General features: G+C 40.0%; 1 protein-coding gene and 1 pseudogene across 9 annotated transcripts in view; one reads left to right on the forward strand and one right to left on the reverse strand.

Annotated features, from left to right (window-relative positions):
- shank3a (SH3 and multiple ankyrin repeat domains 3a) overlaps nt 1-26628 on the forward strand; it is a 1267872-nt gene that overhangs the window by 249477 nt on the left and 991767 nt on the right. The window contains exon 3 of one of the 9 annotated variants that reach the window (XM_059986984.1): nt 11493-11560. The exons of the other annotated variants lie outside the window; for them this stretch is intronic. The gene's annotated coding sequence lies outside the window, so the exon portion shown is untranslated. The remainder of the gene's footprint in view (nt 1-11492; nt 11561-26628) is intronic. 9 annotated transcript variants of the gene reach the window in all.
- Nucleotides 14707-26628, reverse strand: part of LOC132404293 (kelch repeat and BTB domain-containing protein 4-like) — a 43939-nt pseudogene continuing 32017 nt past the window's right edge.

Raw genomic sequence — 26628 nt, forward strand, 5'->3', positions numbered from 1 at the left:
TACAAGCTTCCTTTCATAATTCATCTTTTCCTTCCTAATGAGCTTCTTATTTTCCTTCTGCAAGTTTTTAAAAGCTTCCCAATCCTATATCTTCCCACTAGCTTTGGCTTCATTGTATGCCCTCTCTTTTGCTTTTACTTTAGCTCTGACTTCACTTGTCAACCACAGTAGTGTCCTTCTTCCATTTGAAAATTTCTTCTTACTTGGAATATATCTGTCTTGCACATCCCTCAATTTTCACAAAAACTTCAGCCATTGTTGCTCTGCTGTCCTTCCTGCTAGTGTCTCTTTCCAGTCAACTTTGGCCAGTTTCGCTCTAATGCCATTGTAATTAACTTTATTCCCCTGAAATGCCAATGTATTGGAATTTAGTTTCTCCTTCTCTCCCGTAATCATGCGCTTCATGATTCTTGAGAATCAGAAACTGTAGTGTCAACATATAGAATGTTGAGAAGAAATTTTGCACTGACTTGGTTGTAAACCTCTGTCTAAAAGTGCTGGAGTTTCAGTCATGGAGTATGCTCAAGGCAGAGATAACAAATGGAATCAAGGGATATGGTATTAGTACAAGGAAGTGGCTTGACTATGTCTTACTGAAATACAAAGTAAATACACAGGTGAAAGAGACCTACCTACTCTATTTCTGTGCAGGCTCAGATAATCTCAGGACATCTTTTGCAGGATGACTTTTAGCCATGGTCTTATGCCTAGAATGTTCTCTGAGTAGAGGTCAAAGGTAGACTGGTGCTCAAATTCTAGCTACTGAATCATTCCATCCAGCAGCAGATGTATGTTGTGTCTTTCAATTCACTGCTCACATTGGTGAAATTACTGATGTTCTCTACCACTGGAGCAAAGATTTACTCGTGTTGATTTCGATGAATGGATGATGGGTGCTTTGGTTCTGCAATCTGTCTGTATGTTCATTTCCTATAAGCAATGTCTTCATTCATGTGCCATAACAGTTTCCATTAATAACCTCAAATTTTTCATTAAAGCAGCAACTCAATGATTAAAAGCATGCAGACATGGTCAAGAGGTTTAATTGTTGTTCAGACTAAACATCAGAATGGGGAAGATATGTGATCTAAGTGACTTTGACAATAGAATAATTGTTGGTGCCAGGCATGGTAATTTGGGTATCTTAGAAATTGCTGATCTCCTAGTGTTTTCAGATACAACAGTCTCTGGAGCTTCTAAAGAATAGTGCAAAAAACAAAAAATATCCAGTGAGTGGTAGTTCAATGGGCGAGAGCACCTTGCTATTGAGAAAGGTCAGAGGAGAATAGCCAGACTGGTTTAAGCTAACAGAGAGATGACAGCAACTCAAATAACCATGTGTTACATCAGTGGTGTGCAGAAGAGCATTTCTGAATACACAGCGTGTTGAACCTTGAAGTGAATTGGCTACAGAAGCAAAAGGCTACACTGGGTTTTACTCCTACACTTAATAAAGTGGCCACTGAGTGTGATTCATTCATTTTCATGAATCAACACCTTCAGATATTTTAATCAACAACAGTACCCTTTTCATAGAGCTTTGGGATGCTGGGGCAAGGGCCACCCTCCACTTCACTAGTTCCTCACACAAGTTCAGGTGATTACAAATGAGTGTCCAAGCAAGAAGAGATTGCACCAACTCTATTATAGAAAATGACGTGTCTACTAATAATGGGATTCTGCTGCCTGAATCAATTGTGCAGCATCTTGTATGCACCAATGAGTTGAGATATCTCATGATGCTCTGAGTGCTGTAGAATCTGGTCAACATAAAACAATGGTAGTGTTAGAAGAAGAGGGGCACTGAAACCAGGAGGATGGTCCAATTTCAGGTCCAACCAAAAGACATGGAGAGGCAAATGGATGTGGAAAACGATCAAGGACCTTTCCCAGCTGACAATCAACAGGCAGATTTCCCAACTCAGCAGTGAACTGAAGTATCATCTGCCTCAAAGTGTTTATTTTATGAAGAAGCCCAAAGAGTCATAGTCTACAGTGCAAACTGAACATCAAATTAAAGCATCAGGGATCAGCAGAAAAGTACTGAAATACTGTTTTTTTTTACCAGCTGTATAGGTCCATATAAATTGGTAATAACAATTAGTAATAAGTCAATGAATGAATATCTATCCCTGATACTTAAAAGGCATAACATAAAACCCTAAAAATAGAAGCAAGAGTAAGCTGTTTAACCCTTGTCATTGGTCTACCATCTAAAAAGATCATGACTGTTGTTTCACCTTAATACCATTTCAATTCATTTTTAAGTACTAACCCCATATCCTTTGATTTTATTAACATAAAAATATCTATAAATAATGTGCTAAAAACATCTGAATGTTGATGCAGTAACACAAGTTAAATAAAAAGAAACCTTGATTGCTGTATTCCTGGCAAACTCCATTCAGCTTCTGGACAAACAGTATCTTGTGTTCCTTAGGCCCCGCAGCTGATGAGGAAGATAATGACCTCCTGAATCCAAGAGAGTACAGGATTCTTGAGAACTCCCCTTCTGTATGTATGACATTCATCCTATTCCTCACCAGCTTAAATAGAGGAGCTGATGAAAAATTAGTGCCTTTTCATTATTGTATCTTTAGTAACTTGACTGGAGGTTGAAGTACTATGATGTGGTGAGAGTGGGGGTAGAGTAGAAGATGGGGTATTTGTAGATAAAGTAACACTATTCATATTGAGTGCAAGTTAGTAAGATGAAAGAGCTGATTGTAGACTTCAGGAAGGGTAAGACAAAGGAACACATACCTATCCTCATAGAGAGATCAGAAGTGGAGAGAGTGAGTGGTTTCAAGTTCCTGGATGTCAAGATCTCTGAGGACCTAACCTAGTCCCCACATATTGATGTAGTTACAGTATAAAGGGAAGACAGCATCTGTACTTCATTAGGAGTTTGAAGAGATTTGGCATGTCAACAAATACACTCAAAAATTTCTATAGATGTACCGTGAATTGAATTGAATTGAATTGAATTGAATTGACTTTATTACTTACAGCCTTCATGTACATGAGGAGTAAAAATCTTTACATTACATCTCCATCTAAATGTGCAATGTTCATTATAATAATTTATAATAAATATTATGTACAACAGGACAGTCAATATAACATAGAAGTACAATTGTATCAGCATAAATTAATCAGTCTGATAGCCTGGTGGAAGAAGCTGTCCCGGAGCATGTTGGTCCTGGCTTTTACGCTGTAGTACCATTTCCCATATGGTAGCAGCTGGAACAGTTTGTGGTTGGGGCGACTTGGGTCCCTGATATCCTTAGGTCCCTTTTCACACACCTATCTTTGTAAATGTCCTGAATAGTGGGAAGTTCACATCTACAGATGTGCTGGGTGGTTGTCCACCCCATTCTCTGCAGAGCCCTGCATTGGAGGGAAGTACAGTTCCCATACCAGGCAGTGATGCAGCCAGTCAAGATGCTCTCAACTGTGCCCCTGTAGAAAGGATTTGGGGGGGGGGGCATACCAAACTTCTTCAACAATCTGAAGTGAAAGAGGCACTATTATGCTTTTTTTCACCACACAGCTGGTGTGTTCAGACCACATGAGATCCTCGGTGATATTTATGCCAAGGAACTTAAAGCTGTTCGCCCTCCCAACCCCAGATTCATTGATGTCAATAGGGGTTAGCCTGTCTCCATTTCTTTTGTGGTCCACAACCAGCTCCTTTGTTTTTGCAACACTGAGGGAGAGATTGTTTTCTTGACACCACTGTGTTAAAGTGATGACTTCTTCACTGTAGGCTGTCTTGTTATTATTTGAGATTTGGCCAGCCAGTGTAGTGTCGTCAGCAAATTTAATTAGCAGATTGGAGCTGTGAGTGGCGATACAGTCACAGGTATACAGAGAGTAAAGGAGGGGGCTTAGTACACAGCCCTGAGGGGCACCTGTGTTGAGGGTCAAAGGGGCAGAGGTGAGGGAGCCCACTCTTACCATTCTGACAGGCTGCATCACTGTCTGGTATGGGGAGGCTACTGCACAGGACCGAAAGAAGTTGCAGAGGGTTGTAAATTTAGTCAGCTTCATCTTGGGTACTAGCCTACAAAGTATCCAGGACATCTTCAAGGAGCGGTGTCTCAGAAAGGCAATGTCCATTATTGAGGACCTCCAGCACTAGACCATGCCCTTTTCTCACTGTTACCATCAGGTAGGAGATATAGAAACCTGAAGGCACACACTCAGCAATTCAGGAACAGCTTCTTCCTCTCTGCCATCTGATTCCAAATTGGACATTGAACTCTTGGACACTACCTCACTTTTTAAAATATATATTATTTCTGTTTTTTTGCACAATTTTTAATCTATTCAATATACGTAGGCTATAATTGATTGATTTATTTATTATTATTATATTTTTCCTCTCTTCCTATATTATGTATTGCATTGAACTGCTGCTGCTAAGTTAACAAATTTCACGACACATGATAATAAACCTGATTCTGATTCTGAAGCTGTACAATTTGTGGTGTGTGTATAACTGCACAGGAGAATAGTTAATGGTTTGCATCTGAAAATGACATGTTTGGCAAGATCATCAAATGTCATGTAACATTGTTCAATTGATGAGGGACTCCAACTTCTAAAGGAGATATTTCCAGCATTCCTCTCTCCACAACCTCACAGTCCTCTGTGGCAGTTATAATATGTGCTGTTCCCATGTGGCTGCTTTGGCAAATGTGGCTACACAGCCAATTGTTGATTGCTGTACGTAGCTGGTGTGGTGTTTAAATGTACTATGGACGTAAGATACCCTCTCGCTAATTCAAATTTCTTTTGACCACTTTGAGATTGTTTGAGGATGATATAATATGGCTAAATGCACCAAAAGTAGGTGAAATCCAACATCTTGGCAAAGTCATTCAGTACTCCTGTGCATTGTATGTATCTGGACAGATATTAATAGACCCATGTCCTGCACTGTTGATTGTATATATACAATTTAATCCAGCTCCCTCACACTATCATTCCCAGCACCATCTCCCACCTTTACTGTTGTTAATACTGTTTCCTCAAATTGTCACTGAGTCCATTGTTATTGATTGCTGATACCAGTCCAGTTCTCTTCTCTAGGTTATTATTACTCAATAAATCCCTCTTCCAGTGTTACTGATTCTATTTCTGAATTGATATTAATCCAGAACATTCACATTGAGATCAGACATTCTTGCTTCCCTCAGTTACTTGAGATTTCCTTATTCCATTTTTGAGAGGCAGGGATTTGCTGACCGAGTTAAAGGATGTTAACAAAGAGAATGTTGATTCTTTGCTACATTGACAGAGCATATAGCATGCAGCTCTCTTCATCTGTAGGACTTCAAGCTTTCCACGAGCCAAGGTATTAGGGGCAGCTTGCTGCTTTTGTTCAGTGTACTTGTGCCCCATGAGCTTTTAGTAGCCATGGTAACAGAGCCACACCTTAAAAGGAGTCGTGAGGCAAATGCGTTGGTGTTGTTACCTCAAGAGCTTGTTTAGAATGTTTAACCCCTCATTAGTTCATGCAGTGTAATCTGTAAATCAGATAGCGCTTTCTACTCCAAATCTGAGATTGCATTGTACAGCAAGAGAGATCTGCTTTGCAAGGAATAAAAGAGAATTTTGAAGTATTTACTGTGTAACATAGGTAAATACACAGCAAACCTGTGCAGAGCCAACTCCCTTAAGCAGCAATTTTTTAGACAATTTTTTCAAACCGTCTTTATCAAATGCCTTTAACAATTCACAAATGAGCTTTTCTATCCTTACCAATCTACCTTTCTTTACCCTTGAAAATATGGTCACCTCCCAAACATCTGCTCACCTTTCCTTCAATTGAATGGATGACCTCTGCTAAGCTCTGCAGCACGTCTTAGCAAAGTCACCCAATGTCCTGTAAAATGCAAGTGATAAAACAATTTGACGTCATCTTTCTCATTGTCTACAACCTTTATTTTAATGAGGTTGATCGCACAAAACTCCTTCAACACTCCTCTGTTAAGTCAGTATTCTGCTGCTTCCATTCATAACAGTCCGGAAGCAACCTCAGATTTACTAGGCTGTTACCTGGGTTTCAGCACCTAACTTACAGAGAAAGGTTGAACAAGTTAGGTCTTTATTCTTTGGAGCGTAGAAGGTTGAGGGGGGACTTGATAGAGGTATTTAAAATTATGAGGGGGATAGATAGAGTTGACATTGATAGGCTTTTTCCATTGAGAGTAGGGGAGATTCAAACAAGAGGACATAAGTTGAGAGTTAGGGAGCAAAAGTTTAAGGGTAACACGAGGTGGAATTTCTTTACTCAGAGAGTGGTAACTGTGTGGAAAGAGCTTCCAATAGAAGTGGTAGAGGCAGTTTCGATATTGTCATTTAAAGTAAAATTGGCTAGGTATATGGACAGGAAAGGAATGGAAGGTTATGGGCTCAGTGCAGGTCAGTGGGACTAGGTGAGAGTAAGTGTTCGGCATCGACCAGAAGGGCCGAGATGGCCTGTTTCCATGCTGTGTTATATGGTCATATAAATTACCTGGAGTGGATTGAGAGACAAAATCCATAGTTATTTGGATGAATTAATTAAGAAAAGCCAGCATGAATTTTAAAAGGTTAATCGTGCAAAATCAAATTGTTTTAATTTTTTTTCACGAGTTAACAAAGGTGATTGATTCATGTGGATGATGTTGTTAACAGGATGTCAAGGGATCTTCGTTAGAATGTCATAAAATTACCTTATCAGTAAGGCTGATTCCGATGGAATAAGACAGCTAATGAGAACATAGAAACAGAGCTAGTTTTAAGATGGAAGACAAAGTTGTTCTTTGGGCTTTAAAAAAGAACCTTGTGATATTCCCCAAGTGTGGTACTGTAACCCCCGATTTTTTTCTTAACATCTATATTTTCATAATATCTATAACAGGGCACTTTTCAAAATCTGTAGATGCCGTGAATTTTGGGTGAAACTTGAAGACAATAGTGATGGACCAAAACCCATTTTAGTCTGTCACGATTACTATCTGTCTGTCATGTCATATTATCAAAAAAAAATACACATTCTGCTGGTATCAACAGACACATGACACATGACATTTAATAATTAATAGTAAGTACTTTATTGATCCTAAGACAGAAATTCCTTCATTACAGCAGCAACATTTAAAAACATGCTTAGCAGTGTGCAGACTTAACTAATAATAATGTACAGAATAATAATATACACAATTAAATGTAGCAATGTGCAATAATAATGTACAAAAACATTTTCAGATGGAGGATGAAATAGTTAGATCTAAAGCTAGTGTATTATGCTTGAACAAGAGAGACTACAATGGGATAAGGGAGGAGTTGGCTTACGTGGATTGGGAGCACAGGCTATTTGGTAGGATAGTTGAGGAACAGTGGAATACTTACAAAGAGATTTTTCACAGTGCTCAACAGAACTATATTTCAGTCAAAAGAAAGTAAGTGTGGGGAAAGCCAGCCTTGGATAACTAAGGAAATAAAAGATAGTATCAAATTAAAACCTCCTGTGTACAAAGTTGCAAAATGTAGTGGGAGACTGGAGGATTTGGAAAATTTTAAAAAGCAACAGAGAACAACTAAACAAGAAATAAGGAAAGATAGAGTATGAAAGTAAATTAGCACAAAATATAAAAACAGATAGCAAAAGTTTTTATAAATTTATAAAGCGGAAGAGGGTGGCTAAAGTCAACGTAGGTCCCTTGGAAGCTGATAGGGGAAATTCATATTGGGTGATAAGGAAATGGCTGAGGCATTGAATGACTATTTTGTGTCAGTCTTCATGATGGAGGACACATCTAATATGCCAAAGAAGGATGTTATGGGCAAAATGGGAGGTGAGGACCTCGATAAAATCACTGTCACTAAAGAGACAGAGATGTGCAAACTGGAGGGCCTGAAGGTAGCTAAGTCCCCTGGTCCTGATGGGATGCATTCCAGGGTGCTGAAGGAATTGGCGGAGGTTATAGTAGAGGCTTTGGTAATTATTTATCAAAACTCTCTAGATTCTGAGCAGGTCCTGGCGGATTGTAAGACAGCAAATGTCATGCCATTTTTTTAAAAAAGGATGTAGGCAAAAGATGGGCAACTATAGGCCAGTTAGCTTAACATCTGTAGTTGGGAAAAAGCTTGAAGCTGTCATTAAGGAGGAAATAGAGATACATTTAGAAAGGAGTGGTTCCATTAGACAGATGCAGCATGGATTCAGAAAGGGCAGGTCCCAGTTGACAAACTTACTGGAGTTCTTTGAGGCCATAATGAGTGCAGTGGATAGAGGGGAACAGGTGGATGTCATATACTTGGATTTCCAGAAGGCGTTCGATAAGGTGCCGCACAAGAGACTTTTAAATAAGATATGTATGCATGGAGTCGGAGGAAGTGTATTGGCATGGGTAGTGGATTGGTTAACCAATAGAAGGCAGAGAGTTGGTATAAATGGGTGTTTCTCTGGTTGGCACTCTGGTGAGTGGGGTGCCGCAGGGGTCGGCCCACAGCTGTTTACCATTTACATTGATGATTTGGAAGAGGGGACTGAGGGTAGTGTAGCAAAATTTGCTGATGACACTAAACTGAGTGGAAAAGCAAATTATACAGAGGATGTGGAGAGTCTGCAGAGGGATATGGATAGATTAAGTGAGTGGGCCAAGGTCTGGCAGATGGAGTACAACGTTGGTAAATGTGAGATCATCCACTTTGGAAGGAATAATAGAAGAGCAGATTATTATTTAAATGGTGAAAGATTGCAGCATGCTGTTGTGCAGAGGGACTTGGGGGTGCTTGTTCATGAATCGCAAAAAGTTGGCTTACAGGTACAACAGGTTATTAAGGAGGCAAATGGAATGTTGGCCTTCATTGCTAGAGGAATTGAATTCAAGAGCAGGAAGGTCATGCTGCAACTATACAGGATACTGGTGAGGCTGCACCTGGAGTATTGTGTGCAATTCTTTTCTCCATACTTGAGGAAGGATATACTGGCTTTGGAGGCAGGGCAGAGGAGGTTCATGAGGTTGATTCCAGGGTTGAAGGGGTTAACCTATGAGGAGAGATTGAGTCGACTGAGACTATACTCTCTGGAGTTCAGAAGAATGAGAGGGGATCTTATAGAAACATACAAAATTTTGAAAGGGATAGATAAGATAGAAGTCGGAAAGTTGTTTCCATTGGTAGGTGAGACTAGAACTAGGGGACATTGCCTCAAGATTCAGGGGAGAAGATTTAGGATGGAGATGAGGAGAAACTTTTTTTTTCCCAGAGAGTGGTGAATCTGTAGAATTCTCTGCCCAGGGAAGCAGTTGAGGCTTCTTCACTAAATACATTTTAGAAACAGTTAGATAGGTTTTTACATAGTAAAGAAACTAAGGGTTATGGAGAAAAGGCAGGAAGATGGAGCTGAGTTTACGGACAGATCAGCCATGATCTTACTGAATGGCAGGGCAGGCTCGATGGGCCAGGTGGCCTACTCCTGCTCCTATTTGTTATGTTCCTAATAAAACAGTATAATAATAATGTACAAAATAATTTTGTACTATGATGAATGTTCTCCTGTCGCACAGAGATGAACTGTTGTATATTCTTATTGTATTTGGGAGGAAATATTTTCTGTAACAATCCTTGTGACAGGCTCCATTGGATTTAAGAGGAAGAAGATAGTATATGTGAGAAAACTAGCAAACTATATGAATTGGTGAAGGGTCTCAGCCTGAAACGTCGGCTGTACTTCTCCCTATAGATGCTGCCTGGCCTACTGCATTCCACCTGCATTTTGTGTGTTGCTTAAAACAGATAGTAAATGCTTCAACAGGAATCTAAAAAGGAAGTAAGGGCCCTTTGGGTTTTTCTCTACTGTAATGCCAATATTAACATGGAGGTAATAGCAGGACATTGGGAAAATCACAAGACAATCAAACAATTAACATAGTCTTATTAAAAGGGAATTGTGCTTGCCCAATTTGCTAGAATCTGACAATGTGATAAGTAGGAGGCACAAAGAGAAACCAGCAGGTGTTAATGTATTTGGATTTCTAAAAGGTATTTGATAAAGTGTCACATAAAAGATAACAAAACAAGATAAAAGGGAATGCATTGACATGAAACAGACTGGATAGGACAAAACAGGGAGTAAGACTAAATGGGCAACTTTAACACTGGCGATCAATAATTAAGCTAATCAGTACAATCCAGCTCCAATTTCACATGCTCTAAAATAGATTTAAACCTTTGATCTGGAGAACTGTATCTGCCATTGTGGCCAGCCGTATTGTATTGGTTGCACTTGAAGGTGTTCTTGGTTGTGTCTCTGCACTTTTTGTTCTTCCTGTTGGCTCTCTTGTCTCTTGCAAGTACTAGTTACTTCTCTTGGATTTTCTTTTAACACAGTTGAAGACTTTGTGGTTCCAATGACTGCAATGCTGCAACAACTCCCTCCAGTTGCTCAACATGATGTTCTAGTGGCTTAGGTTTTCTTGCAGATATCTTTAAAATCATTGGCCTTTTCCTGAAACTAGTTCCTCATTGAGAATATCTTGGGAATTCCACCATGAGTGTGTTGTTGCCTGTGCAGTTTCTGCATAGTCTGGATGGGTGTACAGTCCAGGATGTCAGAAATTGGAATACTATCCTGCCAGTATATATTCAGAATGTTCCTGATTGTGGTGTACAATCCAGGTCTCACTACCACACTGTAGAAGGCACTGGCATTGTATGCACTAATTGTTTGTTACTTAATTGTACCCTGTTTGTAAATGTGAAAACATTGGGGAGCTTTCCTAATGCACAGGTTGATGCTTACATCATGTGAGAAATTGTCAAAGATATTACATCACAAGTACATAAGTATTATAGGCTTAATAGTAGAGAGAGAAAAAGAGAGCCAGTGACAGTCAGCCCCAGACATTGGTGACTGCGATCAATGTTGAGCCCAAAATCTTGGCATAGATTCCAGCATGTAACTATAGAAAAGAATGTTTCATGAGGCACTTAAGGTATGTTGTTTGAGTATGTCTTTATTTCCATGTCATTAGTAATAGACTGCTGAAGTCTAGAGTGCCCTTGTTTGACCTCATTGCAAATGTTGAGTGACCATAAGGATGGACCATTACTTTGACCAGTGTCTCTCATACCTGCATGGAAGAATGTGCAGAAGAGTTGTGAAAAACAGGCATTTTTTTTCTAGCAGTTAGACAAGCCCTTTCTGCACAAACGGATAAAGGTATTATGCTTTGTTCCCTGTATTCCTCCTGCAGCTGCCTTAAGGAGAAAAGCATGTCGATGTTTGATTGCTCTGCTCAGAAACTGTCGTACAACTCAGGGTAAAGACTTTGTATGGTGAAATGGAGTCTGTTGAGGATTACAAGTGTCAACATATTGCCAATATTGTTGAGATGGAGTTGTTGAGATAATTACTTCAGTTGCTCCTGTCACTTCTGTTCTTGTATAATATGGCAATAATGGAGTCCCTCTTGTCTTTTGGGAATGCACAGGAGGAGCCTGCAGACAAGATCCAGTGGAAGGTGACTGGAAATAGAAAATACAGGATATATTTCAAATGGTAATCCTTGAGGACGATACTGATGGCATTCAAATGAACTTTGACAGGTTGGAGAAAATGGATGGACAAATGGTAGATGAAATTTATTGCATAGAAATATGTTGATAGATTTTGATTGAAAGTCTTGGGAAAGATACAATTAAAATGTACAGTTTTAATTGGTTGTAAGGAAGCAGAGGTTTGGATACATCTATCAATAAATTGTTGAAGGTGGCAAGGTGACTTTAGTGATTGTGATGAAAAGAATAGTCCTGCTCAATTCTTAAGGGATATAGATTTGTTTATAAATTGAATGAGTTTTGCAGTATGATCGTATTGAATAATGGCCCTGTTTTAAAAGACCATATGGTGTGCTCCTACACTTTGTGTTTTTACCAGCTTGTGATTCTATATCAGCACCACAGAATTAATAAGAAATGAAAGACACACAGCAGGAAGATGAATGGAAGCTGCATTACAGACAAGGCCTTTTTGCCTGGAACCTATGAAATTGGCTAATGAAAAGTATTCATAAACTCAGTAGTGACTCCCCATTCACCAAATGTCCCACACTTTTCTTACAGTAGCTATCACATTATCCTTTCTCCTACAATACAAAACTAAAAACCAATAGATAACGCACATTTAAAGTCAATTTTCTAAATTTAGTTGTGAGATAATGTTCAATCTCTTGTTATTGTTCATAACCCAGTAATAAGCCTCTTTTGCACTCTTTCCAAATCCTTCATGTCCTTCCTGGATTGCAACAGGTCCAAGTACATCCTAATTAAAGTGTTATGTAGCTACAGTGTCATTTCCTGACTTTTATATTCAATACCCCAACCAATGAAAGCAAGCCTTCTTGATCACCCATTTTGCTTATATAGCCACTTTCAGTGAACTATGCACTTGGACCCCAAAATGCTTCTGCACATCAATTTTGTAAGAGTCAGCCATTAACTGTATACTTTCCTCTTAGCTTTGATCTCCAAAGCTGCAACAACTCCAATTTGCCCAAATTAAATGCCATCTGCCATTTCTCAGCCAACTTTCCTTCTGATCTATATCTGGCTGTATCCTTTCACAATCTTCTTCGCCATCCACAGCTCTACCAATCCTTATGTCATCTACAAATTACCAAATTACCCATCTACATATTCTTTCATGTCATTTAGCTATATCTCAAGCAACTGAGATCCCAGAATAGATCCCTATAGCATCATAGAACAATACAGCACAGAAACAGGCCCTTTGGCCCTTCTAGTCCATGTCAAACCATTAATCTGCCTAGTCCCAGTGACTTGCACCTGGACCATAGCCCTCCATACCCCTTCCATCCATGTACTATACAAATTTCTCTTCAATGTTGAAATCAACTGTACATTCACCACTTGTGCTGGCAGCTTGCTTCGTATTCCTACCACCCTCTGAGTGAAGATGTTCCCCCTCATGTTTCCTTAAACATTTTACCTTTCACCCTTAACTCATGATTTCTAGGTCTAGTCTCACCAAACATCAGTGGAAAAAGCTTTCTTGCATTTACTCTTTCTATCCCCCATCATTGTGTGTATTTATTTATTAAAATACAGTGCAGAATCGGCCCTTTAAGTCATGCTGCCTGGCAATCCCAGATTTAACCCTAGCTTAATCATGGGACAATATAGAATGACCAATTAACCTACCAACCAGTATGTTTTTGGACTGTGGGAGGACACCAGATCACCTGGAGGAAACCCATGAAGTCACAGAGAGAATGTACAAACTCCTTACAGATAACAGCAGGAATTGAACCCTGGTCTCTGAAACTGTAAAGCATTGTGTTGTAACCACTATCAAATCTCCCCTCAGTCCTCTACATTCTAGGGAATGAAGTCCTAACCTATTCAACCTTTCCCTATAACTCAGGTCCTCAAGCCCAAGCAACAACCTTGTAAATTTTCTCTGTACTCTTTCAGTTTTGGTTATCAATCTTATCTTTCTTCTAGGTAGGTGACTAAAACTGGATACAACACTCCACATTAGGCCTCACCAATGTCTTATATAATTACAACATAACATCCCAGCTCCTGCAGTCAGTACATTGATTATGCCAAAAGCTTTCTTTATGACCTTGGTATGGACCCTAGCCTGGTGACTCTATACAACCAAGCGACCATGGATCCCACGAATCTTACTAAATAACTTTGTAGTGTTCTTGTGCAGTGTGTTGAAACTCTGACTAAACATCAAGTTAAACCAGAGCCAATGAAGACAGAGTCACAGTAAGATTAACCGTTTACTGTTCACTCTTCCACATTAACATATAGTGAAAACTGTTGATAAAATAATACAAAACGTATACAGTGTCTGTTTCTCTCTTGACACATTTGCATCATAAATATTTGTAAAAATAAAACTATAATGAACTGTATTACATTAAAGTCTCATTAAAGTACAACATACAGGCAGAATCTGCTTAAGCCATCAACAGTTTTAGGTAGACTCCAACACAATCTTTCCAGCAATGCTTTCAATGGCACAAGAAAATAAAACTCATCAACTGTCATTTCTTTTAACAGAATCAGCGTTAATATTTTTACTTCAACATATCGACTGTCATATGAACTTACAGCGTTGCTTCTATGATGTTTCTTAGTGGGTAGAAATTAAGCTTTTCACATTGGTCCTTCATGTGCAGGACCCCACCTTCCTGTTCCTTCAAAACGAAATTTACCCACAAGACGTGGCAAAACTGGGGGTGACGTCATCACATGCCGCGATATATCACGGACAATGAATTTTACCTTTGTAAACTGTAACATAGTTATCAACCTTTAACTTTAACTAGAAATAGTCACAAACAAATTATTTAAAGCGAAAATTTAATAGAGTTAAATAAATGCCTTAAGGGCATCACACTCCCCACCTGACCTTTGTAAGGTCACTATGAACCTGGAACAGAACTTTAATCTCTAGATCAGTCTTTAGGTAGAAGTAGAATTACCTCTGCAAATGGTCTCGGTCTGGAATAGAACATGACAATAGTTTGACATTGTTTAGGTCAATTAATGTCTTAGAAAACAAACATAGTACTGAAATTTTGTCATCTGCAGAAGTTTTAAAAAAATAACTTCGTGCACTCAACAAATTAAATCCTAAAAACTGCAGTTTACTGTACTTGGTTAGAATCACGTCAAAACAAATTGTCAAATTGTCAGCAATATCTCAATTCCATTTATCACTGATACTACAGATGTGGCTGGGTTCAGTTTTACTGTTTTGGCATCACCCTTTTTACACTTATCTCTGAAAACTTAAATCACCCGTTGCAGCTGGCAGTCTTCCACAGGAAGGGCACATGACCCCAAACCTCTGGGAAGCGCAGTCTGGTGAAGCTGTCAAGCAGTGGATTCTAACATAGCAGAGAATCTCTCTCAGCTACTATAGAAATCAGGTCTTTGTTAATTGCAGCATGCATACGGCCTACAAAGGGGATGTGATATGACTTTAACTGGCATGTCCTGGAATGCGTGTCAAAAACACAGAATGAAACAAGATGGTTTGGTAAAGAAGTCCAGGTCATTCTATTCCCCACCCAGTAGAAAGATAGTTCCATTAAGGTTAACACCAGCAGCACAAGATGCTGCCGTCTCCAGCTGATTAGCTTCAACCCACAAATTATCACAGACCACATAACAATGACAACACTGGAAGTCTTATCCTGAAGGGTTCCCTCCCCAATGAATAAATGGCATCTTCACTTGGGACGGATACAAGCGTGTGCTGAAGATGATCTCCTGGCAGTGATGTGCATTGTTCCCAGTCCTTTGTCTCCATTTTGCACTTCCACATCCATCGTGGGATGGGGCCACCTACAACATACGGGTCACTTCCACACTCGCATGCAGCAGTAATCTGCTGGCGCAGTCAATTTTGCACACTGACACTGATAGCATCATCATCACAGTGCAAAGACACTGCCAGTGAGTGTGTCCAAGTGTCTTCTTTTCCCATCAGGTAAATATGGGCAATTTCACCAATTTCCTTTAAACTAGATACCAGGTTCTCAAAGTATTGCTCTCCAGCAATGTTTTTCAGTGGTCTAATATCCACTCTTGCTTCTCTTTTTACACTTTCTGTATCCAAAGAAATTTTTGGTATTCTCTTCAACAATATTATTGGCTAACTTACTTTCATAGAAACATAGAAAACCTACAGCACAATACCGGCCCTTCAGCCCACAAAGTTGTGCCAACATGTCCCTACCTTAGAAATTACTAGGGTTACCCATAACCCTCTATTTTTCTGAGCTCCATGTACCTCTCCAGGAGTCTCTTAAAAGACCCTATCGTATCCGCCTCCACCACCATTGCCGGCAGCCCATTCCACACACTCACCACTCTCTGAGTAAAAAAACTTACCCCTGACATCTCCTCTGTACCTACTCCCCAGCACCTTAAACCTGTGTCCTCTTGTGGCAACCATTTCAGCCCTGGGAAAAAGCCTCTGACTATCCACACGATCAATGCCTCTCATCATCATATTCTATCTCTAACTTCCCACTAACTTTTGCTTTATTATACGCCCTCTCTTTGGCTTTTATGTTGGTTTTGACTTCTCTTGTTAACCACGTTATGTCATCTTTCTTTTAAAATACTTATTCCTCTTTGGGATCTATATATCTTGTGGCCTCAATTGCTTCCATAACTTCTAGCCACTGCTATTCAGCCATCATCCCTGCCAGTGTTCTTTTGAACTTGATATGGAATGTAGGGTTTCTGGGAGGTTTTCAGTTATGATGTATTGAGCCAACAGCTGACTTCTTTGGACATCTGCATTAAACATATCTATAGTCTTTGTTCCTAGATAGCCCTGTACTCCTACTTGGTCTCCTTGCATAATTGTCTGTTTCACCATGTGCATATCTTGCCTCTATTTGACTATCTTTGTTTTTGCTTAAGTAGCAGAAAAATTGATTTTTTTAAATATATATTGCTGGTGGGCCTTCCCATGGTGTTCATCTCATTCACTTTCATGGGTATTAAAAATGCAAGTATTCCTGTACACTTTGGGTTAGTTTCTGGTGACTTTTCTATCTGCCTTCTTTGCCTGCAAAGTAAAGATCAATGCATGTCATGCGCTGGGTTTGAGGGATATAGCTTAGCTGCCAGTGTTGCGAGTCATCAAATCATACAACGCAGAAATGGACCTCCTTGGCCCACATCACCTATGCTGACAGTGGTGCCTACCTATGCTAATCCTACTTGCCTCTATTAGTCCTGTATCCCTCTCTGTTGCTCCTTCCTAAGTCCCTGTCTGTATTTTAATTGTCGTAATTTGCACCTGCCCCCACAGCTCTTCTAGCAGAATGTTCCAGATATTCATGACCCTCTGTGTGGGAAACCTTTCATTCTGATCCGCTTTAAATAAACCTGTATGCCTCTCACCTTAAAACTAACCTTAAACGTGCACTTTAGCACTTGTCTTTCCTTATCCAAGTAAGAAGTTCTGACTATTATCTACACCCCACATGATTTTATAAACCTCTCAAGTTGCCTTCAGCCTCCTTAGAGAATTGATAAGAATTAATCCAGTTTATCCACTCTGTTGAACGCCTGTTCAAGTTCTAGTGCTGATTTGCAATTGAAGACCCTTGTTCACCCATTTTCTAGAGTGGCAGTCCTGTCCAGAGTGTAGCTCTCTTTAATACTCTACTCTCACAATTTTCCACCCACTGCTGCTTGTGAGTATCCAGAGCACACGGTAGGGAGCAGGTAGTGAAAGGAATAATGGGTTGCCTTTGCAAGAACATAGGTGTTGAGTAAGCCACCAGACTCCTGAAGCCTGTTCTACTATTCAATATGATATTTGGTGACCTATGCTTGCCTCAACTCCTCCTCTGTGCCAGTTTCCCATAACCCCCAATTCCTTGATCTTTCAAATATTTATTTGTTTCCATTTTAAATATATCTTGCAAACTGACCTTCACTCTTGGAGCAGAGGATTCCTGAGATTTTATTTTTTTTAATTCAAGGATACAGCATGGTAACAGGCTCTTCAAGTCCAACAGCTCATGCCACTCAATTACATCCCATGTGACCAATTAATCTATCAACCTATACTTCTTTGGAATGTGGGAGGAAACTGAAGCACCTGAAGGAAACTCACATGGTCACAGGGAGAATATACAAACACCTTACAGACAGCAGCGGGAGTTGAACCCAGGTTGTTGGTACTGTAATCGCATTACACTGACCACCTCACTACTGTGCCACCTCTTCATGAGCTTCCAAGGAAATAAATTTCTATGAACTTCAGCTTTAAATGATCAGTGCCTTATTTTGTAGTTATTTCCCCTTGCTTGTGACTCTAATTAATAAAAGCATCTCATCATAAACCCTTTCAGACCCTCTTCTATATACATATATTTGATTAAGGTAATTCCTTAGACTTCCAAACTTAAAGAAATATAGAACCAAATTACCTTTCTTTTGATAGGGCACCCTCTCATCCCAGAATCTCCAATTCTATTACATACAGGTATTGTTTTTTAGGTAAGGGGACCAAAACTTTCCACAGTATTCCACGTGTGGTCTCTCTAGCACCCATTACAATTGTAACAAATTTTTACTCTTTCGCAATAAAGGCCAGAATACCATCAGCTTTCTTAAACAGAATGTGGACCAACCTGCTAACTTCTTGTGATTCACGCACTACAACACCTAGATCCTGCTGAATTTAAGTAGATGACCTCACACTCCCCATATTTAATTCCATTTGCCAGATTTTTGCTCAGTTACTCTGCTTGTCTTGTACGATTGTAGAATCACAATGTCTGCACTACAACATGTCCTTCCTCCTGTTTTCATATCATTGACAACTTTGGAGACCTTGCATTTCATTCCTTCTTCCAGGTCATTCATATAAATAGTAAATGATTGAGGGCCAAGAACCAATCTCTTTGGCAATTAGTTTATGCACCAGCCTCTGAAAATGCCTTGACAAATTCCTTTTGGAAATCTAAATACAATACATGCATAAATTGCCCTCTATTGATTCTCCCTGTCACATCCTCAAGGAATTTGAGCAAATTTGTCAGACATGATTAACTTCTCATTAAAACATGTTGACTCTATTTGAATATTGAATGAAATATTTTGGCAACAGTAGATGTCAAACCATTTGGCCTATGCTTTCATGCCTTCTGATTTCTTCTTTTCTGAACAAGGGATTCACATTGAAGGTTTTCCAGTCTTCTGGTACCCTCTCAGAATTTAGCCAGTTTTGAAAAAAATTCAGCCAATGATTACACATCTCTGTTACCACTTACTTTAAAACCCTTGACTGTCTGTGATTTGTCTGCCTTTTAGTCTCTAATATTTTATTCTTTGTGATTAGAAAGGATTTTTACAATTGCCTTCCCATTATTTGAAATTAGCCCATCAGGATAATCTCCATTGAAGACTAAATCAGAGAAAGTGCTATTAGTACCAGAGATGGTTTGCAATCCACAATTCCAGCACCTGTTTTCAGGACTCACCCACATTCTTCCCTCAGCAGTTGTAAGCAAAGGTAGCAGGTGAGTGTTAGAAAGAAATGTAATCACCTTTGAAATATTTCATGACTTCTTTAATGTTTGATTTGAATGAAAATTAAAAGATGCATCTTAACTGTCTTTAGAATCTGAAAAATTCAAAGTTGATGAATGCAATCCATTTCATATTATATATATATTAGTCATGAGTTAACATAACTAGCTCCCATGCTGAAATTTATTTAGTTCTTCAATAACAGTTAATCTGCACTTCATTTAATGCTTCAGCTGGCTTACTGCTCTCAATCTGAAATAATTTGAAGACAAAAGCATTTTATCTCCTCTGTCATTAGTCTAAGGGTTCATCTCTTTAATCTCAAGCTGTTTTACCATATTATTACAATTTAAACTGAAATGATTTTGATCTAGCTGCTGATAGGATAAAATGAAATAAAGAGGAGATGGCTCAAATGAAATGTTAAGTCAGTGTGTGTCCAATGGGCCGAATGGTCTGTTTCTGTGCTGTAAATTTTCATTTAATGCAGAGGGCAAATCACAATGAAAGTGCACTACTTTTGCAAGTGTACTGAATCAGTTGTCCAGGTATTTCAATATTACAAGCTAAATTTGGGCAGGAATTCTCTAACATCACAGGATATACCTGAATAATCAAGGTGACAAACAAACTTAATAAAACAAGACAATTAATAACTCACAGCTCTTTCCCCTTAGAGAATTACAACAAAGTACCACGATCAAAACTCACTTTACTGAAGATCACATAGTACAATTTCCATGAAATTCAAAATCTACAGGGCTCACCCACAACCCTTGAAAACAGGCATTGGGAATTGGGAGTGGGGATGACTAGAAAAATTTGATCAGCCCATGATTGAATGGCAGAGCTGATTTGATGGGCCAAATGGCCTACTTCTGCTCCTATATCTTATGGTCTTATGAATTCAGAAGGATGTGAGATAATAGTTTGTCTTAGACCTTCTGCAGCTTATCAAACTATCTGTATCCTTTCCCTTCTGTGCCAGTGAGAAATCATCGAGTGTAATGTGGTTAAGAAGGCGTATGGTGTATTGGCTTTCATCAATTGTGGAATTGAATTAATGTTGCAGCTACATAGGACCCTGGAGTACTGTGCTCAGTTCTGGTCGCCTCACTACAGGAAGGATGTGGAAGCCATTGAAAAGGTGCAGAGGAGATTTACAAGGATGTTGCCTGGATTGGGGAGCATGCCTTATGAGAGTAGGTTGAGTGAACTCAGCCTTTTCTCCTTGGAATGAAGGAGGATAAGAGGTGACCTGATAGAGGTGTATAAGATGATGAGAGATGTTGATCGTGTGGATAGTCAGAGGCTTTTTCTCAGGGCTGAAATGGTTGTCACAAGAGGAACACAGGTTTAAGGTGCTGGGGAGTAGGTACAGAGAAGTTGTCAGGGGTAAGTTTTTTACGCAGAGAGTGGTGGGTGCGTGGAATGGGCTGCTGGCAACAGTTGTGGAGGCGGATATGATAGGGTCTTTTGAGAGACTTTTGGATAGGTACATGGAGCTTAGTAAAATAGAGGGTAATAGGTAAGCCTTGTAATTTCTAAGGTAGGGACATGTTCGGCACAACTTTATGGGCTGAAGGGCCTGTATTGTAACTTATTTCATAGCTTAGCCCATTAGCACAGATGCATTCAATTCTTCTTGAAGGAAGAACTGCGGTGACAAGTGATTTTACATCTATGTGAGATACCTCTGACCCACACCAGACACCCCTATCCCTTGCACACAATACATTTGAACACATTGGCATAGTGGTGTACTTTAACATAAATAAGTGGGCAGGAAACTCAGGTCTGTGTGAGACTCCAATTCTACATTTGGTCAATATTGCCTTCCCCAGTCTTAGATGGGGTGTAAAATTAGTGTTACATGCAATCTTATCAGTTTTGCAACAAAAATTGCTTCTGCAATGATGGACGGTCTAGCCTTCTGGAGTTTTTACTGTCCTTCTGGAAGAAGGACTGATAATGAACCTGTTTTAATAAAGCCTTTGCTACAAGCTGGCATTGGTTCTTTTTGTGTCAGCAGTTAGTACACAGGAGCTACAACACAGCAGATTTGTAGTCTACTAGGCACTGAGCCAGATAGCACACTTGCATACCTAAACCAATTTTTTGCAAAGCTCATTTCAACTGATTCACCAGTATTCATTAATATTGATTGGATCACCAAGATACAAGAAGAGCATAGTCCTTCACTGAAGGAACAGTAGATATCAGAAACTTGCTCTGCTAAACACTGTGAATGTCTTGATAACGGAATTTTGCAGGACTGAGATCAATAGATTTTTGTTTAATAAGTATATTAGTTAATGAGAGCCGATAAGGTAGAGCTTTTCCATGATCAAAATGCAGTTAAAATTGTTGGTACTGAAAATGCATTTTCTAATTTTACAGAAGGAATGGGATTCTGAAAGAGGATCACAATATTTTTGCTTTTAAACAGTCATTGAATTTCTCTGCTGAACTTGAGGACTGTATTGAATTCAACAGGGAGATCCAGAGACAGTTTAAATTCATGATAATAAAGGAACATATAGAACATAGAATAGTACAGCACATTACAGGCCCTTCAGCCCACAATGTTGTGCCGGCCCTTAAACCCTGCCTCCCATATAACCCCCCACCTTAAATTCCTCCATATACCTGTCTAGTAGTCTCTTAAACTTTACTAGTGAATCTGCCTCCACCACTGACTGAGGCAGTGTATTCCACGCACCAACCACTCTCTGAGTGAAAAACCTTCCTCTGATATCCCCCTTGAACTTCCCTCCCACCCTCCCACCTTAAAGCCATATCTTCTTGTACTGAGCAGTGGTGCCTTGGGGAATCCTCCATGCACTTCTTTCACTGCTCTATTGCTACGGGTCCCATTCCCCTTGCAAATTAGTGTAAACCCTCCCGATCTATGCTAGCAAACCTACCAGCAAGGATATTGCTCCCTCTCGAGTTCAGGTGAACTACTCAGTCCCCCGTATTAAATGATGGAGTAGGCTGGAGGGGTTGAGTGGCCTACTTCTGTTCGAACTTGTATGTTTGTATGTTATGTTCTTCAGCAGGAATTTAAACCGTCTCTGATTCTAAATTTGATATGGTTCCTCCTTAGATACACAGGCCAATCAATTTCAGATCTCAAGTTCAAGTTTATTGACATTGAACCAACACGTTAATACAGCTAAAAGAAATAACGGTCCTCTGTGACCGAGGTGAAAAACACAGTCTGTATATCACATACAACACATCAAATAGTATTAACACAATAATATTAATAAATATTTTAAAAAATCTGTTGGTGTACATAATGTGCATATGTGACATATAGTTAAATATCTGATAGTACAATGGTACTTGTGCTGTCATAAATCGGGTAGCAGGGTGTTCATCAACCTCACAGCCTGGGTAAGAGACTGTTACCCAGCCTGACAGTCCTTGCTTTTATTCTGTAGTACCTTCTGCCTGAGCAAAGAGATTGTGGGACGGATGTGAGGGTCCTTGACAATGCTGACAGTCTGTGAACACAGTGCTTCTGGTATTCTGTTATGCTGTGGATCACTAGAACAAGGCTCAATCTCATGAAGAAGAGTCAGTTACTGAGGATGGAAGTCTCATTTGTTTGTTATCCATTATGACAGGAGATTGACAGAATAGGAGGTGCAAGAATATGCTTTAAGCTTTCTTGAAGAAATGCAACATTCTTACTGGATGGCTTTGAAAATCTCCTGGCAAAATAGCAGGAGTACAGAAATCCAGGATATACTACAAAACAAAAAAAACTGCAGGCCTCAAAACTGCCACCCTGCTTCCCTGTCTATGTCAGTCCCACTTTAATCTCATCAGCCACCTCAGAATTCACAAAATCACATGGAAGCAAGACATCTTTGAATCTAAGGACAGAAGAAGAAGAGGATGATGATCCGGAATAGAATTCTTTAGAGAGCTGGAAGGCTCTGTTTGACTCCATGTTGCACTGATAGGAAGGGAGGAAAGCTGACAGCAAGGTATTCTTTATCTTCAAGGTTTCCAAGTGATGTGGAAGAGACAGGAGGAGACACCACAACTCCAAAAAAAATTTAGGCCAACTGCACAGCAAATGATTGGGATTGTTGTAGAGGAGGAATTCGGTGAATTAAATGGCAAACACAAGATTCTGCCTATCATTATTGCCAATATGCTCAGAGCTATTTTGGGGTAGGTGATCTACACTGCTCAACCTGTTCTGCATCTGACAAAAAAATTGCTTGCAAACTTCCAGAACACAGAAATATATGCCTTATCAGCAGAACAATGTTGAAGATCCGTCTAATCGGTCTGGAATAGGAGACCTTTAACAAAATATTTGTTGTACGTGTGGGTTCATTGTCCAAAATAGTGGTTTTAGTGAGCATTTTGGTGACTGGTCATATTGTCCTCATCAACAATCAGATTGGAATGTTTTCTAGTTAGATCTGAAATCAAGGAGGTCTCTCCAATCAGTTATTTACAACGACAAGACTTCTTCATCCAATCTGTGGCTCATCTAGCAGCAACAAATTTCTGCTTCAGTATATATCTCTGAGACTAGCCCATAGCCAGCTCAGGTAAACCTTTGCCCACGATATGTACACTTAGAAAGGGTGAATAAAACTACACCTGTGCGAATCCCTGCAGCATCTGATGACCCTGTGACCTCTGTTTTGGAGGCCGACTTCAGACGATCCTACAAGAGGGTGAACCCTCGCAGGGCATCAAACCCTGATGGTCTACCTAGTAAGGCTCTGAAAACCTGTGCCAACCAACTAGCAGGAGTTTTTCAAGGACTTATTTAATCTTTCACTGCTGCAGTTGGAGGTTCATACCTGCTTCAAAAGAGCGACAGTCATATCAGTCATTACCCAAGAAGAGGATGAAGAGCTGTCTTAATGACTATCACCCAATTTGCACTCACATCTACTGTGATAAAGTACTTTTGGAGGTTGGTCATGATCAGATTTAATTCCTGCCAAAGCAAGGACTTGCACGCAGCAATTTGTCTACTGCCACAATAGCTCTACAGTGGATGCAATCTCACTGGCTCTCTACTCAGCCTTAGATCACCTAGACAAAAGCAATACCTACATCAGGCTGCTGTTCATTCATTAAAGCTCAGCACTCAACACTTTTATACTTTCAGTTCTAATCAACAAGCTCTCAAACCTGGGCCTCTGCAAATGGATACTTGAGTAAATTTGCCAATGACACAACTATGACTGGCAGAATTTCAGATGATGATGAGGAGGTGTAAAGGAGTGAGATAGGTCAGCGGGTTGAGTGGTGATGCAAAACAACCTTGCACTCAATATCAGTAAGTCCAAGCAATTGATTGTGGACTTCAGGAAGGGGAAGCTAAGGGAACACACACCAGTCCTCATTAAGGGATCAACAGTGGAAATGCTGAGCAGTTTCAAGTTCCTGGCAACATCTCTGAGGATCTATCCTGAGCCCAACATATTGATGCAATTACAAAAAAGGCAGACAGAGTCTATATGTCATTAGGAGTTCGAGGAGACTTAGTATATCACCAGAGATTCTCGCAAATTTCTACAGGTGGAGAACATTTTAACTGGTTTCATCACCATTTGGTATGGAGGGGCCACTGCACAGGATTAGAAAAAGGTACAGAAAGTTGTAAACTCAGTCAGCTCCATCTGGGGCACTAGCTTCAAGAACATCTTCAAAACGCAATACCTCAAAAAAGGCACATCGATCATTAAGGTCCCCCATCACTTAGATCATGACCTCTTCTCACGCTACAGTCAAGGAGGAGAAATGGAAGACTGAAGACATGCACTCAATGTCCAAGATAGAACCTTGGGACAGGGAAGCATAGTAATGCACATAAAGAAAATTTGAGCAGCCTCTGTCTGACTATGCTGGCTAAGTAGCCACAGACCATTCTAGCAAACCACTTACTTAACCTTTTTGAATGTAAAAGTTTCTGAAGGGGAATCACATCAGCCAATTGGTCTACCCAGAATATATCAGAATTCTGTGGTGAAAAGAAAGCATAGACCCAATTGGTCTTTTTCACAACCATTTGCCAAAATGTTTTTCGCTAAAACTTCAGGAGGCACTTAAACATAGAAACATAGAAATAGGTGCAGGAGTAGGCCACTCGGCCCTTCGAGCCTGCACTGCCATTCAGTATGATCATGGCTGATCATCCAAATCAGAACCCTGTACCTGCTTTCTCTCCATACCCCCAATCCCTTTAGCCACAAGGGCCATATCTAACTTCCTCTTAAATATAGCCAATGAACCGGCCTCAACTGTTTCCTGTGGCAGAGAATTCCACAGATTCATCACTCTCTGTGTGAAGAGGTTTTTCCTCATCTCGGTCCTAAAAGGCTTCCCCTTTATCCTTAAACTGTGACCCCTCGTTCTGGACTTCCCCAACATCGGAAACAAACTTCCTGCATCTAGCCTGTCCAATCCCTTTAGAATTTTATACGTTTCAATAAGATCCCCCCTCAATCTTCTAAATTCCAGGAGTATAAGCCTAGTCGATCCAGTCTTTCTTCATATAAAAGTCCTGCCATCCCAGGAATCAATCTGGTGAACCTTCTCTGTACTCCCTCTATGGCAAGAATGTCATTCCTCAGATTAGGGGACCAAAACTGCACACAATATTCTAGGTGCAGTCTCACCAAGGCCTTGTACAACTGCAGTAGAACCTCCCTGCTCCTATACTCAAATCCTTTTGCTATGAATGCCAACATACCATTTGCTTTTTTTCACTGCCTGCTGTACCTGCATGCCCACCTTCAATGACTGGTGTACAATGACACCCAGGTCTCGTTGCATCTCCCCTTTTCCTAATCGGCCACCGTTCAGATAATAATCTGTTTTCCTGTTCTTGCAACCAAAGTGGATAACCTCATATTTATCCACATTAAATTGCATCTGCCATGAATATGCCCACTCACCTAACCTATCCAAGTCACCCTGCATCCTCTTAGCATCCTCCTCACAGCTAAAACCGCCGCCCAGCTTCGTGTCATCCGCAAATTGGAGATGCTGCATTTAATTGTCTCGTCTAAATCATTAATATATATTGTAAACAACTGGGGTCCCAGCACTGAGCCTTGCAGTACCCCACTAGTCATTGCCTGCCATTCTGAAAAGGTCCTGTTTACTCGCACTCTTTGCTCCCTGTCTGCCAACCAATTCTCTAACCACATCAATACCATACCCCCAATACCGTGTGCCTTCAATTTGCACACTAATCTCTTGTGTGGGACCTTGTCAAAAGCCTTTTGAAAATCTAAATATACCACATCCACTGGCTCTCCCCTATCCACTCTACTAGTTATATCTTCAAAAAATTCTATACGATTCATCAGACATGATTTTCCTTTCACAAGTCCATGCTGACTTTGTCCGATGATTTCACCTCTTTCCAAATGGGCTGTTATCACATCTTTGATAACTGACTCTAGCATTTTCCCCACCACCGATGTCAGACTAACCGGTCTATAATTCCCCAGTTTCTTTCTCCCTCCT

This window comes from Hypanus sabinus, chromosome 13 (genome assembly GCF_030144855.1).
Source record: "Hypanus sabinus isolate sHypSab1 chromosome 13, sHypSab1.hap1, whole genome shotgun sequence".
Taxonomy (NCBI): Eukaryota; Metazoa; Chordata; class Chondrichthyes; order Myliobatiformes; family Dasyatidae; genus Hypanus; species Hypanus sabinus.